The sequence below is a fragment of the Lipophrys pholis genome, assembly GCF_963383615.2.
Source record: "Lipophrys pholis genome assembly, chromosome: 12".
Classification (NCBI taxonomy): domain Eukaryota; kingdom Metazoa; phylum Chordata; class Actinopteri; order Blenniiformes; family Blenniidae; genus Lipophrys; species Lipophrys pholis.
In genome coordinates, this window is record NC_137641.1 from 17316685 (window position 1) to 17334731 (window position 18047).

An 18047-nucleotide genomic window follows, 5' to 3' on the forward strand; every position below is an offset into this window, starting at 1 on the left:
GTATACAGATGCTGCATACAATAATAGTTGTAAAAGCATGTGTACAAGTTGTATAACTTTCCTTGTACTTACATTAGCATTTATTAGAATGGATAACGAGGGGCTCAGCTAAACAGCAGAGCTTTTAAGTTTCTCTTTATAACGCCATGAGAGTCTGAGAGCTCCCATTAACCCAACAACAGCTTCCATTTTTAACAAATAAACTCTAATGATCCCAACCTGTGCTACTGGCACCAACATGTATTGACTGGACAGAGACAAAAGGAAAGAAGAAGTAGATAAACACGCTAATATTTCTCTCAGGAGTCAATTAAGACCCCGTTTATGCAACATTTCAAGTGAAAACGCAATGTTAAGCATTTCCGTTTTTAGAGAAGTTACTGTCGGCCAGTTTATCAATCTTCTGTCTTTATGACCCGCTGTATGGATTACAGAAAGATAAATATGGTGTCTCTATTCATCTGGCTTTGTTTGTGAGTCTTATATTTTAGTCCAAGTTTGATTGAGTCAGATTTACAGCAGTCAGAAACGAGCTGTCGACACCTTGTCTAATCTTGTGTATGCATATTCTGATCGATCCAGGAGGCATTTAAAAACAAATCGCATCAGGTGACACTGAGCACCGTTGTTGTCTAGACAGACCATCCAAAACGCAATGAAAGTTTTGCATTTTCACTTGACAATATCGTCTATCGATCCCTCATGAATTACCAGCAGCCATGTGAAGAGAAGAGAAGCACATACATCTATCTCCTTCCAGCTAGACAGACTTGGAAGAAGTCAAGAACAAGAACAAAAACATCCTTCAAAGCCTCAGTGACAACGATTTAAAGATTGTTCAAAACATTCCAAGTGGGCGGTACAATCCGTGCACTAATCAGGATATTGTAAAAAGATGCAGGTCATTATCCAAGAGATCTGATTGGTCAGTAGACGGTGCCTTCATTCTCTGCTCCGGAGTTAAACATCAGACTACCGGGTGATTTATCCCAGTAAGAAGTGAATATGCTCCGCAGTACAGAAATCCCAGGGTTAATCCTGAAGTTACCTCGGTAAAAGAAAATCCCGAGTCGTAATATAGGCCCCAGGTTGATTTGTGGCAACATGTTGGTTTACATCTACATGCTGTGTTTTACACTGAAGTCACGTTTGAACACACAAGATTTAGAAATATTGAGCAGGAAGAACATAGACCTATATATATAGTTTTATAGAAGTCTATGGTGTAGAGCCTGCTACCCTACTGAAGAATCGGTTGGTGTGTGGTGAGCTCCGTAGTCACACCACATAGTACCAGATCAGAAGAGGAAAATCTTGTGTGATCTGTCTTTTGTGATCAAGTGTATGGTCTCTTGATCTGTGAAGATTTAAAAAATCCTGTAATGTGTGCCAGGCTTTACAGATCAACTTTGAGCTCATTTGTCTAGACTGGAGGTTCTCTCTGTTGTGCAGACTGATCACTGCCACCATGCAGAAGAAATACACTTATATCAGTAATCTAAATTTTTCTATCAGGATCAACAGGATATAGACCAGTGAAGAGAGAGCATTACATTACAGAAAAGAAATCCCTGGTTTCAGCCTCAAACTCACTGCTTGTCTGTGTCACATGTCTGTGAGTTGGACAGCCGCAAAGGGAATTTTTTTCACTTGTGTATGATTTCATAAATGAAACCTCTGAAGGCGTATGAAATTCCATAAAACCTCATGACCTTATAGACAATGGCAAGTGTTCCATTGAGCATTACATAATGTCCACCATCCGAATCAGTGGAAAGCTGATGTAACCCGACTCCAGCTCCACCCGTACTATATCCAGAATACTACGAATTACATCTCCCGTCCACAAAGTCAACACATAATATGAAGTACCAGCCAAGCCGAGGCCGAGTTCTGAGCAGAGGTTTTGTTTCTCTGTTGACGGTAATTCTTGCAGACATGACAACGTAATGCGCCTGTCATCGGGTAGAGTACAGAGCTTCACATGTGGGCAAATGTTACTGTGTTTTACAACTCCCCCAGCCCCCTTTCAAGCCCCATCCAACACACACATGTTGTCCGTGGGCATAATTATGAGAGGAATGTCTGACATGGGTTGTAGGGGAACCACCCTGAGCTCCGCACACAGACAGGAAGCTGGACGCATGTTTCAAACCTGTAATTGTGATGGAGCTCTGCCTTCTGTCTCCGTGTGTAAAACTGACACGTCTCTTTCTTTGAAGCTAAAAGAGAATCAATCTTAAACCCTGACAAAATAAGTTTTCTCACCATTGAGTAAGAACTTCAGCTGTCAGATCAGTCCTCCTCTGGTAAGATTCATGTGAGGAAAGTAGCACAAAGTGTAAGATGAAAAGGATAATTGGGACATGATTCATGAAGCTAAAGTGGAGTTAACATTAATGCCTGTCCAGACACATCATATAAGTGTTGCAGACTGTTATAAAAGGTGTTAAGTGTAGGATTCCCTGACAGACAACAGTTTATGTTCATAATAATCTTCTTCTCTGGCTGTCAAAAAGTAATGAGGCTCCTCCTGAGTAACTGAAATCATGTGTACCATATTTGAGGAAACTCAAGTTGTGATACAGACATCATGTTAGTTACAATACAACAAGTGCTGTCATGGTTAATGTTTTGTTTCTTGTGTTCTTTTTGAGATTCTCACTCTGTCTCTGGTTTCAGGATCCTTGACTTCCCCCCCTCGTGTCTGATTGCCGTTCGCTGCCCTGATGTGTTTTACATGTGCCAGAGTGTGTGATTGTTTTCACCTGGTGATAGCAGTGTGTCTATACAGGGGTTGAGTTATGTTTCTTGTTGTTGCTGTTCCTGTGTTTGGATTTCCCAGCATCTCTTCATGATTCTCACATGACCTCTTTCTCATTTATCTTTTTTTTTAATTGGGAATAAAGATGACCTTCTGTTCCATCTTGCATCTTGAGTGCTTGTCTGAGCCAAACGCAACAAGTGCCTGTGGCCTTTTACTTCCAAAGAATGAATATTTCATCCCAGATGAAAGATGAATATCGTCCATCTGTTTTTGTTTTTGATTTATCCAGACTAGCTTTGTGGGAAGCTGAAACAAAAGCTAATTGACTTTGGGAGTAAACTGGAGTATCTGGAGAAGACCCACTCAGCAGAGGAAGAACATGCAAACATCACACCAAAAGGTCCCCCTGAACAAACCCAGGTCTGGTTACTGTTAGGTTAGAGAGAAAACTACAACACCATTGTAGCTATTTCCTCCACGTGAACAAACTGTATTTAGAAAGTGTCGAAGCACTAGATGCACACACAAAATTGGAATTGAATGTCCATTTCCAGGAGGAATGGTATCGATTTGGCACTTTTGGATGTTGCAGGAATATCACAAAAACTCATGGAGCAATTTTAATCAAGATATACCTTGAGTTTGCATGCAGCTTACAAGAAAATACCAGATGGATTCTTGCAAGACATCTGTAGTCCGTGTATGATCTTCGATCCAGCCCAACCAACATTTTCTGCTGGATCAAGGTCGAACCACCAGCATGTGCCTTGTGCCAAGCAATCAAGTTTATGTTTCGCAAACTGACCTCATCTTTTAAAAAATATGTGGACAAGGGTTTCTGGGATATCAAAGATGGCATGGTGACAGCTCAAGCGAAAATATTATCATTTGACCGATTCAGCCCCAAAAATAGCCAGACTGTCTCAAAGAGAGTATTCAAGCAACAAGAATAGTCTTAAATGTTGTGAAAATGACCGAGGATCAGTTTTCCAGTGCGAATCCAAATCTCGTGAGATCGAGTGCACAAACGGGATCTTGCCTCGAGAATCTCTGTGTGTTTCAGTGACTGTGAGATATATGTTCTGCGAAATTTAAATGCTGGAAATATGTGTTTTATTTAAAATTTCTTCAGAAATATATTGACGATATATAAACTAAAACTGGGTCTTAAATATTAAAATGTTTTCCGGATTCTAGTGGAGTAATTTTAAGACATACATATTGTGTGCAAAAGTTAATTTTTGAATACGATTAAAGAGGTGTGTCAACTTTAAGGAAATCCCTTCATGAGATTCTGAAGATATGGTTTGAGCAAAAATAAGACAGGCACAAAAAAGACATAATAGCTCTGAGTTCTGACTGATGTGGAGTCGTGAAAGGATTAATAAATGTGTATGACTAGAGTGCAAAAGTGCAACAGTAACAACATCCTGGTTTAACCCATCCACGCCCTATTATTTATTAAAAAACTGAGTGGAAATGTGGAAAGTTTAACAGCAGTTGGTTTTAGCCAGTTTTCCCATTTATGATAGTAGTATTACATAAGTGCAAAACTGGCCACAGGGACTCTAGACTGGAATAACAAATCATCAAATTGGTAAGTAGTAAGTGCCATTTCTATGCATCATGGGTCCAACTGTTGCCTTATTTGTCTAGACAATAAATACATTTAAAATACTTAAAAATGCATTGAAAGAACTTTGGCCCTGTTTACACAATGTTTTCAGGTCAAAATGCATGGTAGCTTTTTAAAAACGCACTCTATGCAAATGGTAAATAATGTGACTGAATTTCTGAATTGCTGCTACTATTTATGTGATCACGTGACCTCTCTGGGCTATCGTGTCAACCTGGAGAAGAGCAATCTGGTCCCTGAGTGTGAAACCACCTTTCTTGGGATGGTACTGGATTCGAGGACCATGACAGCGTGCCCCTCACCTCATTGGGTCTGGGAAGTTCTGGAGATGCTCCCACAGTTCTAGTGTGGGCGGGCACTTCCATATGTCCTCTACAATCACCTTCGTGCAGAATGAGGCTGCAGACTTTCTGTCTTGCCAGTTACCGTTGCCAGGCTTCACACGATGGTAGTACGGCGGGTTTGGCAGACCTTCAGCAGGACAGAAGTTGCCCTTCTGCTTCTATAGAGTCCACGCATTAGCTCCAGCAGTTTTCCCACCACAGACGATGCCAGTCCTTCTCTGTCTGGATGCACTGGCACACAGCTGTCCCAGAACCGTACTAAATGCATTCTCACCATTCCCACTGATATTCCCGACGCTGCTGAGGGTCTCTCAAGAAGGGCACACATTGATCCTGGTGGCCCTGTTTTGGCCAGTCAGGACATGGTTTCCACTGCTGCACAGGCTCTGCTGGAGCTCGTCCAGACGTCTACCGTACAGGAGGGATCTTCTGTCCCAGTTCGGGGGTAGGATTCTGCACCCCGATCCCAGTCGCCTACAGCTGTAGGTGTGTCTACTGCAGGTTCTGGGTGTACTTCCTCAGACTACAGTGGGGTCATAGCATTTACCATCTCAAACGCTCTTGCACCGGTGACCAGCAACTGTATGCAAACAAGTGGGAACTGTTTGACTACTGGTGCCAGGGCCATGGTCTGGACATTGTAGGTTGCCCTGTCACCTCCATAATGCAGTTCCAACAGGAACTGTCATGTTGCTGCCACTTCATGCTCTCATGCTAACACCAATGGTGCTTCAGTTGGCAGTGACAAAAGGGAGACACTTTTCTTGAAAGGTGCTCGTAGGCTATGCCCACCTAGCCGACCAATGACTCCAACACCTTTCCATGGTGCTGGAGACTCTTCAGTTTTCTCCATTTGAGCCCTTGGACCAGGCAGACCTGAAGTGTCTCTCATTAAGGACGGCATTTCTTTTGGCCATGGCCTCAGGTAGGCGTGTAGGTATCTGACAAGGAGTCATTCAACATCCCGGGCTGCATCAAGTGGGGTCCACTGAACATAATCTGTGCAGCAGCCTCATGTGAGATTCTACAAAGTAAATATGGCGGTGTCCCACCCACTGGAAGGGGTCCTGAGTCAGCAGGATCACCTCATGATCCCCTCTCTGGATCATGAGGTGGGTGTTCATCCAGTGCTTAAAGCACCACCCCCGGTGTCTGAAGGAATGAAATAGAACAAAAGTTACGGCTGTAACTATGGGTCAATGAATCCCAGATGACCGGCAGAACGTTCAGTCCCGTGTGTGCTCACGAGAAGTTAAGGGACTGAGCTTCCAGTGTCATTTGACTATGTAAACACATGAGCCTCCAGGAGACAGTGTTGCCACAGTTACCTTGAAAAAGTAATCCAATTACTGATTACTAGTTACTCCTTTCAAAAGGAAATTTGTTATTTTACTGATTACTTATTTTTACAAGTATCGTAGATCGTAAAGGGGCTAGTATGAGCCAGCTCCTAAGGAAAATTAACATGGGCCAAGTTTAGAAAACTATGTTGTTTATCAAGGAAAAACCCCCTGGAAAACTTCTTTAGTTTATGGTTGGGAAACATTTCAATGCCAGAAAACACAGAAGATCTTTAAACATCTTGAATTATCTATGCTTCAGTGGGTAGGAGTTGGATATAAAAAATCTCTTTGTTGAGGATGGCAGATCTGCTGAATGGTACAAGATAACTCTAATTGTTAAAGATTCTTGACTGCATTGCATGACTCGAGACAAAATCCTCCAGCAGAAGGATTTCCTGTGTGTGATATATAAGTCTCATCCAGATCCGGTGAAAATCTGTGAAAATTGCTTCATGCAGAGTGCACACAGCTGTACTCGTCTATATATGGACTGTCGAGCTGGCTGGGGCTGGAAATCCAGAGGTCCAGTTTCAGTGCCAGATCTGTATAGTAAAAAATGGCATCTGTAATTAGTGACAGACAATCTGCTGTAATGTCAGAGAGATTCAAGTGGAGACAAACAGCAAAGATCCAAGTGATTATACAGTAGTTATAGTGGATGGAAGTAAAACCACAGCTAAAACTACACATGGTTATGAAGGAAGAAAAATACAAAGCATAAAGCTGAAAAAGTTTAAAAACCTGTATACAAATGGAAAAGAAAAACAATATTGACAGCTGGAAATTTGTATAGTGATGCAGTAAAATGAAGGTGAAAAACTGTCATTTGAATTGTTTTTCACGTGGACCTGCAAGAAGCAGACCTTTGCATTGAAAATAATTTTTAACTATAAAGCTACCAAGTCCCAGAAGAATATGGACTGGGAATATTGCCACTCTGGAGGCCGCCATTGTGGTTATTTCCCACATACATGTGCATGTGCTCAAGAACTATTTAATGTCCGTAGTGCGAATGTGCAGTAGCAGTGTTTTTTCTGCTGTCAACAGGAAGCTGGAGCCTGAGCATTTTCCAAAAGTTGCATTTTCTTACATTTACACAGAGTCGAAGTATTGTCGAAAAAAATTCCACCTTAGGAGCCATTTTCAAAAAAGTTGCATTTTCAGTGGCCCTAAGTAACAAATGTTTTGAGTTTTCACTTGAAAACATTATTGTTTAAAACAAGACTTAAAGTCATCAAGTAACCTAACGATAATTTCTTTGGACTGCGGGGTACGACCTTTTTGCTCACAAGTGACCCATATCCGACCTGTTTTGTGGCCGTGTGAAAGCGCCCATTCAGATTTTTTCACCAGACCCAGGCCTTGATCGTATGTGGTCCGAATTTGGATATTTTTCTACATGCGACTGCCTCGTCATTGATGTGTGACTGACGTCAGCACTGGAGGAAGCAGCTCTACCAAAATGTTAAAAGCTGTGCTCCCCCCCCTCATTCTCTTTCTTCTTTCCCTCGTCATGTTGTCTAGATTTTGTCAGCTCGTATTTAACAACCACTTGACAATGGATCTACATGCGCTGACCCGTGTTGCCAGGTATAACGGGTATCCCCCAATTGGGGAGCCAAAATCTCATATCTTTTAACTTTTTTTATTTTGTGCATTTGTGCGTTTATGGTGTGTTCCTTACTACACATATAATAGTTTTACGGTTGTAACATGATTTTAACACAGGCTGAGATTTGGGCTGGTCTTTTATTGAGGTGTGTGGGTTTTACGTTCTTTGGGCTGGAAACGGTGAGTCACATCTGGCAACCCTGGTGCTGACTGGCGTGCCATGTGTAAACAGCGTGCTTGGCGTGACCTCACATCTTCTGCGAATGCGCTCTGGGGCCCAAAAACCTCCCGTTCCGATCATGTTCACACGGCAGGTCTGGTTTGAAATGATCACAACAAATAAATTGGATCGCAGCAAAAAAATCGGAATTGAGCCTCAAGACCTGCATTGTGAACGTAGTTTTACTGGAGACGGTTTGATCTGGATGGCGCTGAGCACCTCAATTAAGTGTTAATGGTGGCGTCACTTATTCTATTGCTTGTCGTGAGTGACTGGGTCTTCCGCCTGCAGTCTGTTGGGATCGGCTTCGAAACCCCAGCGGCCAAGTCAAGCACGTCGAGTATAAAAGATGGATGAATTCTGAAGTTCAGATTTAATTCAAAGCAACACTAAAAACACAAGTTCTTGTTGAAGCTTTTTTCTTTTTTTCTTTTAATTGATCTCATTGTAATGTTAAAGGCAAAATGAAGCGGCAATGAGATACAAAACAACTTTTATAGAGACTAGAGACTGCCTGAGGTTTACCACATGATGTCGGTATGATTGATGTTTTCATGTAAGACTGTGTTCTAATTCTAATCAGTCCACATTTAGCAGCGCAAGCTGTAAAAAGGCAAATTCCTAAAAACCAAACAAAAAAAGATGAGTCAGATGTTTCTAAACTGTTAAAGTTATGATGAATCAATCAGGTCTTGGATGCTGGAGACTTGATGAAGAAACCAAATGATGGTGGAAAGCCTGTAATTCTTCTCTGTTTGAACACACGCTAAACACCAGTCATGTTTCCCCACATGCCAATCAGCTTTCACCTCTGAAGACAAACTGCATCTTTCACCAAACTGCCATCCACGCTAAGCGACATGTTGTTCTCGTCTTCTGGGATTTGAAGAAGACACAGTGAGTACTGTGTTTTCACAGACATCAGGTTCACCCTGAACAGGTCGCCAGTCTATCCATCGCCTCATTATTTGTGTTCCATGCACGGACAGCATCATTGCCAGAGATCCACCACGGGGTTATGTATTTATATCTATACCAGTGTTTATTTAGGGTTACAGAAGAAGTTAGTCACTTCCTGTTCTTGAAGGTTTTTAGCTGGTTTGTGTTTTGTCATAGCAGGTATATATACCTGCTATATATTCTGGAGTTTACAAACCACTGGCCTCTTTGAAATGTGGACAGACGTCAAACTATGGACTAATTAAACATACCAGATACTTTTAAAATGTAAAGTTGAAGTAGTTGTACCACACATTCTGAAGCTTTTCAATCAGCAATAATAAAATTAATGACATTTATTTATTGTTTCAAAAAAATTTATTCTACTTTAGTGTAGGCAAATTAAAATGTGGAAAGAAGCTGCAGTGTAACAGCAGTGATTTGTGTTGGCTTGTTTTAGACATCTTTCTTTGTTTTAGAAAACCTGTAATCCTCACACAGAACCGATGCTTTTTATCGTCCACTGTCTGCATTCTGCTAAGGTCCACTTGGTCGAATTGGACTCTATTTGCAAAGCGAAACAAAACAGCTGCAAACAGACCAAACACTTTTACATATTTTCTATTTACTTACTTTTTTTGAAACTTGTTTTTTTCTTTTTACCATTTTCTGTCATTTGTTCCCCTGTCACTTTTACAAGACATGGCAATATGAAGACAAAAACTCCACTACACTAAACTGTGGCAAGTAGATATACAACAGGGGTTGGTGTTGAAACACAGGTTCGCAGCTCCAGCTTGAAGGCATTACAATAAATAGCTGAAGACCTGTAATTAGTGCAATTAATAATTAGTTATCTTTCTAATGGGTCCACGTAGCCAAGTGTCCTTGAGCAAGACACTGAACTTCGAGATTGAGTGTCTTGCATGGCATGGGTTTGTGAGTGCGCGTGTAAAAGTATATTTGAATGGGTGAATGTAATTAACAGTGTAAAGCACTTTAGAGACTACTCAAGTGGTAGAAAAGTGCTATATAAGTGAAATCCATCGACCATTTAATGATTTTCCAGTTTGATCTTTTATCTCGATTCTGGACTGGGATTTCTCAGGAATCTCTCTGTCTTAATAATACATCTAATAATGATTATTTCATCATTGATACATGATGAAACTCTAACCCTAGCATACTGGTAGCATCAAATATAAATAATCTTTTCATTCATCCATTATTTGTACCTACTTCAGCCAGCTTTGGGAAGGGTTTTTAGTATTATTAAAGTTACTCTACCAGAATACGTAAGTGAAAATTTCTTTTTTTTTTTTTACTCAGTTTTAGTTGATGTACATCTCTAATACGTTGTCAATACCTTTCTGAAGAAAAACCATCATTACACTCACACAAAAGTGTATTTTCAGCACTTCCTTTTCGTGGAACTTCCTCTGGTATGTTGACATTATGGCGCTCACGGAAACTCCAGAACTATACTGAAGCATTGTACACAAGACCCCGTTTGTACAATCAATCTCATGATATCTTGATTTGTACTGGAAAAATGATCTACGATCCATTTCACAACATTTCAGTCTATTCTCGTGGCTTGAATACTCTCTCTTTGAGAAAGTCAGGCTTTTTTTTTACGTTGAATCAGTCAAATGTTGATAATTGCACTTGACCTGCCGTGGCGCCATCTTTGATACCCCAGAAACCCAATGCGCACAAATTTCCGAAAAGGACGTTAGTTAGCAAAACACAGTTTAATGGCTACAAATTCTGGTTTGTTTGTAAACAAATCGACACCGGTGAGATTGATTTAGGGAACCGCAGGTCCCAAATTTGTGGAAATGAGTGGTAATGGTCTGGTTTTCATGTTTTGGTTTATTCTCGGTGCAGAAGTGATACTTTAATAGGAGGTATTTTTTTAAGTAATTTTTTTCGTGGTAGAGCAACTTCAAATAATAATCAATAACTATTATTGATAATACATATGTTTGGTTCCCTGGATTTGTGGCTCAATGTTGAGTTTTTTTTCAACCCATTAGAAATATGTGTTGTCTAATATAGTTGCTCCAAGTTACATGAACCTTGTTATGTCAACAGACAAATATCAAAATAAAACCCATTTCATGCGAACAAGCAGCTTCTTCCAGGAAGTGAGACACTGCAGCCAAACCAGATACAGGAAGTGAACGGCCGCCCAGTCACTGTGGAAACTGGAGGTGGAAGCTAAAAATATTTTGTATGCGTGCGTGTGTGTGTGTATTTGGCCACAATTAGCAAGTCCCTCATGAGTATACCCTTTCAGAAGTGATGGTTTTAGGTGAGGTCATGCTTAGGGTAAGGTTTAGGTAAGTAGAACATATTCCTGAGTTTAGAGTAAGTCTGTATTAAATGAATGTGGCCAAGTATCGCTGATTGGGGGAGGACTCGGTTCAGGCACCACCGTTTCAGTTCCAGGGGCTTGCTTCAATAGAAGCGTTGGGGAAAGGGGAGAGGGAGCAAGCAGTCGCCAAAGCCATGCCGTCAAGACAAAAATCCAACTGCAGAGAAATGCCTGGAGCACAAGGAACGCAAAAATCAAAGAGACAGCATAGGCTGAAACAGATGAACCAGCAAACAAGACACACTAGACAAACCCCAATACAAACCAAAGCCACCAGGCGTAGACAATCACACTGTCAGGCACAGGTGAAACAGGGGCCGGTGAACAGCAATCAGACAGAATGGAAAGAACCGACATGTCCCCTGAAGGTGCTAAAAGACAACAATTGTGTGTGCGTGAGCACGCGTGTGTGTGTGTGTTTATTGTATTTCAGTGGTCCAAAACCTTGAAATACACTCACCTTGCTGGGTCCAAATATTTTGTAGATAATCGAAATGCTCATCCTTTTACATGTGGAGTGGTTTACCATCACGGATGAAGTGGTAGATTGCAAATTCTTACATTCAGAAACATTTTTGAGTTCTAGCTTTTTGAGGATCTTTTTCTGCTCATCCTATATCCTTTTTTGATAGTCACAATTTACAATTTGTTAGCAGCCCCAAAATGCTTCACACTATTAATCGGATTCATCAATTCCCACCAATGAAGGTGTGAATGCAAGGTGCTCAATCCATCCATTGGGAGCAGCATCTTGCTCAAGGACGTGTGGATAGGGGGAGACAGAGAATCGAACCTGAAACTTTATGATTGAGAGATGACGACTCTACCAATCGAGCCATAAAACAAGTTACCACTGATTCTACCACTATTCAATCAATAACGTAACCTTACATCCAGACTGTGCAGCCAATACGTTTTTTCTTTGAGAAGAAAATGTTTTTTTTGCATTTTTACATACTATATTATTTTTCATGTAAATTCAATTGAAGGTACAATATTTAAGATGGAATACAGCATCCAGTGGTTAGAAAAGCATACTTTATTGTTTTTAAAACCAAATATTTTGTCTTGCAATAGAATACAATTTAGGAAATGTAAGAAAAAAATGTATGTGATGTACTTTTTCCACCACTGGTTAGGATCCGTTGTGGTTAAGGTTAGTTCAGGCTTTTGTTCACCAGTAAGGTTCCAATAAGCGTCTAAGGAACGCATTATGTGAAAGCGTGTCTGTGTGTGTGTGTGTGTGTGTGTGTGTGTGTGTGTGTGTGTGTGTGTGTGTGTGTGTGAGTCAGGAAGTGATAAAATATTTTATTTTTCTGTTTTGAAAAACATGTTTTCTTTTTTCCCCCCATTGTTATTCTTTTTGGGATTATTGGTTATTTAATGTTTTATTTGCATCACTAAAAATAGTGTCTACTTTCAATGACAAACAGCAATCATCCGGCTCAGCAGTCAATCCAAAGACCGAAGGCGAGCAGAGGCGATTGTTAATTATGATCTTCCCACCAGTTTAACACTATTATTCTTACTGTGTTCTCTGTTTGTGTTACAGAGATCCATCAGATTGTCTTTGTACACGCTAGATGGGCACATAAAGCCAGAGCCAAGCCCGTTTCACAATATATTTATTTCCACAGCCTCCATAACCACTGCTTATCCAGACAGTTTATGGACAAAGCAAAATTCTGGCAGGAAGCATCCAAACTGTGGCTGGTTTCATCATTGCTGCAGATCGGCCAGTAAAACAGACACAAATTGAGTTTCAACCACGTGTTGCTGTTTCTCTAAATGATGTGACTTTAAGGTTTTAAACTGCCTGTTTATCCCGTTTTGACGTTTTTCATTGCGTAGCCCTGGCTTGGCAGATTGCTTTAACGGAACTCAAATCTGAGCACATATATGCAAACCAGATCATAGAATAGAAAACACATTCCTTCATAACTAAGCATTATGGTTTATCCAACACACACTGATGTAACGGAGCAGGTCGGCTTCCAGTCACACAAAAATTAGCATGTACGAGATAAGGTAAGACCATTGCCAAAGCCATTTGTGAGGGTAAAAAACAAAAAGCCCAACTTGAGTACTATTCGCACGGGTTTAGTATTACCTGGGTATCTTTGGTAATTTATGAATTAGGCCCCACTTCTGAGTTTTTTTCAGTGCCATCAAGGCTTTTGTATTAAACCTGTTGAACACTAGGCCTGTGTCTTACCTTCTCAATATCCTCCAACATTTCCCTTGAATTATAATGGCGTAATATGGTAGATAATTTGTGTGGGAATTTTTACTTTACAAATTACACATATGGCACATTCGCATTGGATTAATTTCGCAGACATCCTCTGCAATTATTACAAATCACCATTGGTCCCTAGGTAATACTAATCCCGTGCAAATAGGGCTTTAGACCTCCTATAATTCCATTTTCAAAACAATGTCCGTTCACAAAGAAACAGCACAAAGGCTACAAATGATGTTGTGAGCATGCCAGGCCACTAGTTTTTTTCTTTTCTTTTTTTTTTTTTTTAATCAGACCACCCACACATGTGCACAGAGAGTAAAATATGTTATAAATATTAGCAATGGTGAGTACATGGACATTTGTGTGGACAACCGCTTTTAAAGAGTAGTGTTTACAGCGACTCCGAGCACCGTCGTTGTGTAAACAGACACCCAAGATGCAATGAAAGTTTACCATTTTCTCAACAGGCCTGTCTGGGTTTTCATGGAGTAGTCCAGCTTCACCCACAGTGAAGAGATTTACACTTTTTTGGTTAAATGAAATTGGCTGTGGATGTGAGTGTCTGTTGGTGGTTAATAGTTTGGTCTTGTTTTGTTAGATGTAGACGCTGTATCTCTCCCAAAGCTTTAGATAGAAAGCTTCTCTGTCTTTATGGCTTGGTCGGAGGACACAGCAGAATGAATGACACAAAAAGTGTATAATTTACCAAAGGGTGATGGTCATCCCTTGAGTAAAGTACAGTAGATGGGGCCATCCCGATTATGGGTCTCTCTGACGACTCAGTGCTTGAAAACACATTTGACTATCCTTGTGTTTTGAGTTTGTTGGCTGCTGTTTGTCAGGTCCTTCATGAAAAAGGACCTGACAAACCTGGTTAAGTAAATGATACATTTTTATTAAAAAAAAATAAAACTTGTTGAAAGATCTTAAACTAGTTATTATTTTCATCACTTTCATCACTATTTTCAATATAAACATCAGATCATTTGAACTTGGATGTTCTGACTCATAATGTAACACACTGACTTCCAATATGTGTCATTTACATGCAGATCAGGTTACCCACTTAAAGTATCCTCTGACTCCAAATAGCTTACTATACAACATTTGACATCAATAAGGACTGTTTGAGATAATCTACCATTCAATACTGTTTGAACGTCTCCAGGTAGACACACAGTACACAGTACTTAGCATTAAGAGTCTTTACTAAAGGACATAATCTAGGATACTTGCTTAGGCACTGTTTAAGGAAGTCTGAAGAAAAGTCTTCTTTTGTCTGATGACAGTGGGTCCTCGTTGAACTTGTGCATGAAGAGAGAGAGAGAGAGAGAGAGCGAGAGATTTCACTTTGTGTTTTCATATTATGTCCTTGTATCAAACTCAGCAGGGAGTTGTTGTGTCTCCACCAACAGCCACTCCACATCATTTCTCACCAAGCATTCATTAGGACTCTCGTATAAATGTTCTTTTTTTTTTTAATGATACCACATAACACAACTGGAAGCACCAATGTTCTCGTAAAGACTTATCGTAGTTGTATGACTCCACAAATATCCTGAGCTTTGCTATTAAAATAAAGATTTCCAAACTGGGAACTGGGAACTGGGGTGGCCATAGAGATGGAGGCCAAGCACATACGAGAAGCTTCACAAGCTGTTTGCGTTACACTCATTCAGTTTGACTTGTCCTGAAGAAATTATGCTGTTTGAAATCAAATGGTTGTGAGATACCTACTGTTGAATATTTTAGAGTGAAATCATGAAAGGAAACGAGGGATGCATGAAAATCCAGCAACCATGTCTTTAACACTAATCTAAGTCCCTCATCTTTACGTTTCATCTATTTGAGTTTCATTTCCTTGCATGTTGATTTCTTTGTGCGGAGGCATCCTTGAACAAATGCTCAACAGCACCCATCACTCACATGTGGCATAAAGTGCATGTAATTTGACATCAACCTCACCAGAGTCATAACTGCTTTAGTGTGAAAACCAGCTACAGAAAGGATTTCTTGGTGGTTTTCACTCTTTTTAGTGATTGAAATACAAAATTCATGTATACATATATTGAGACCATTAAAAAGCTTTAAAAGGTGAAAAGAAATCATAAAAATAATGATCATTACGAGATGTAATGTGGTAAATACGACAAATTGTATTTACCACATCACATTTATTTTGTTATAATTAATATTAAAAAGCTAAAAAAAAAAAGATTCCTGAAATGAATTGACTGGCAGCGATTGCAATGAAAATAAATCAATTAAAACACAAGCCCTCAAAAATACCCGCTGTGTTATTTTCCTGCATGTAATTTCTAGGGAAAATTACAGTCTCTAAAAAGTAGACAAAAAAAGATTTCTCCTAAACTACCATTTCCAAATAAGGGATCATGTAATCAGTTTAAAACAATAGCCGCACATGTTTTGGTTGTCCTCTTTAATTGAATATATTCAGCTTTGAAACATGAACTTAAATCATGTTTCAGTGAAGAATGAAACCATAATAAGTTATGACAGTGTTTAAACTAGACAATGTGGCTCCAAGACTACATGTCAATCAGTCAAACTTCATTTATGTTGCATTTTTATACAAGAAGATAGAGCAACAAGTGCTCACAAAAAGATATATTTGAAGCCCATATTAAAATAGACTGAATTTGTCATGCATGTTATGCAGGGATGTGACTTCTCTCCACTGTGTTGATGTTATGTGTCTGTGTTTCTGAGCATTAGCATTTTATTAAATCGGTTTATTTGTGCTTACTGAACGGGGAATGCTTCGATAATCATTTACTGACTCAGTACACCAGAACACGATAGTTCATTTCAATAGTTTTGCTTTTGCTTGATCTCACTGGGGAGTGGTGGCGGAAAACCAGCCAGGTCCGCCTCTGCACCCAACCAACCAACCAACCAACCACCCAACCAAATAAACAACCAGCCAGCCAGTTTTTTCAAAATGTTCCACCTTGGGAGCCGTTTTAAAAAAGTTTTGTTTTCAGTCGTCATGTAAATGGAACCTCCGATGCAATAAAAGGTTTGCATTTTCACTTGAGAATGTTGTCGTGGAAAACGGGGCCTTAGAACACAAACTCATGTTTGGAGACGATTTTTTTGTTGCTGCAGATTGTAAATGGTGTATTTCTGCAGTTGCTTCACTACAGAAATGCATCAAGTGCTGAAAAGTCGCCCTTATTTTTATGTAACTGTTTTCCACTGCTTTTTATGGCGTTGTTTGTATGCAGATGATAGCATCCTGTGATGCTGTAATACCATCCACCGTGAGGATGCTATAATGACTCAACAGAGGAACAAAACATTTTGCTCCTCTGAGAATTTTTGAACGTCTATTAATTGTTGTCATTGCACGATCATGACCGTGTGGCTGTGCTGAGGCGGAATTTTATGTAAAGCAGAACCATAAACTCTAGACTAGATGTAACCTCAGACATATAAACATTTCTGTTCCTGGGTGAAAAACTGCTAAACGTGCCCCGACACATTCATCCCAGACACGTCTCGTGCTTCTTTATTCCTCCGCCAGTCCTTTTCCTTCAAAACACACACACAGTGACCCTGGGTAATCTTTGGAGCATCATTCTTTGCGGTCATTCCGGTTTCAAATTTAAACAACCTGTCTTTGTTCATCGCAATTTCATTGTTATTTTATCTAGATAATCCATTCATAAACATACAAGATGCTAAAAAAAGAAGATCAACTTTGAGTTTGTCTTATTCCAGGTCATCAGGTATTTTGACGAAGACAAAAACTCTGCAACAGATCAATAAAAACATGCATTCCAACAATTTATTTCTCTAACCTGCAATTAACAGTCGAACAAAAAGGAATAAACAGGAAGAAGCGGTACGTTAGCGTGTCGACAAAAAAAACTTGGGGTTGTTATGTAATTGTATGTGGGAAGCCTCTGAAGTCCTCTAGCTTGACAAATAGGATGCAGTGTATTACTGGGATCACAGTGTGTGCGTGTGTGTGTGTGTGTGTGTGTGTGTGTGTGTGTGTGTGTGTGTGTGTGTGTGTGTGTGTGTGTGTGTGTGTGTGTGTGTGTGTGTGTGTGTGTGTGTGTGTGTGTGTGTGTGTGTGTGTGTGTGTGTGTGTGTGTGTGTGTTAGTGTCGGGGGACCTCTACCTGTTCACACACTCACATTGTGGGGGAGCTGTTCCCCTTACGGACACCATTAGAAATGATATGTTCTTGTGCTCTTCATATTGGTTTTTTTCCCCCCCTTTCTTCTTTTTTGTATCACTTTGAGATTCACAAATGTAAAGTTAACAACAAATAAAATGCATTATCACTATTATTCATGTACCATTTTTTGACAGATGTCACACATTTTCTGCTTTACCACAGAAGAACATACAGGGGGAACATAGCAAACGTGTTTTAAAAGGTGAGACGAGACGAGACGAGACGAGACAGAGGACAAGATGATACAAGATAAGATACGACAAGAAAAGATAAGATCGGATAAGATACGACAGGATAAGACAAGATAAGCCAGCATATGATAGGATACGATAAACTAAGATAGGAGAAGTTA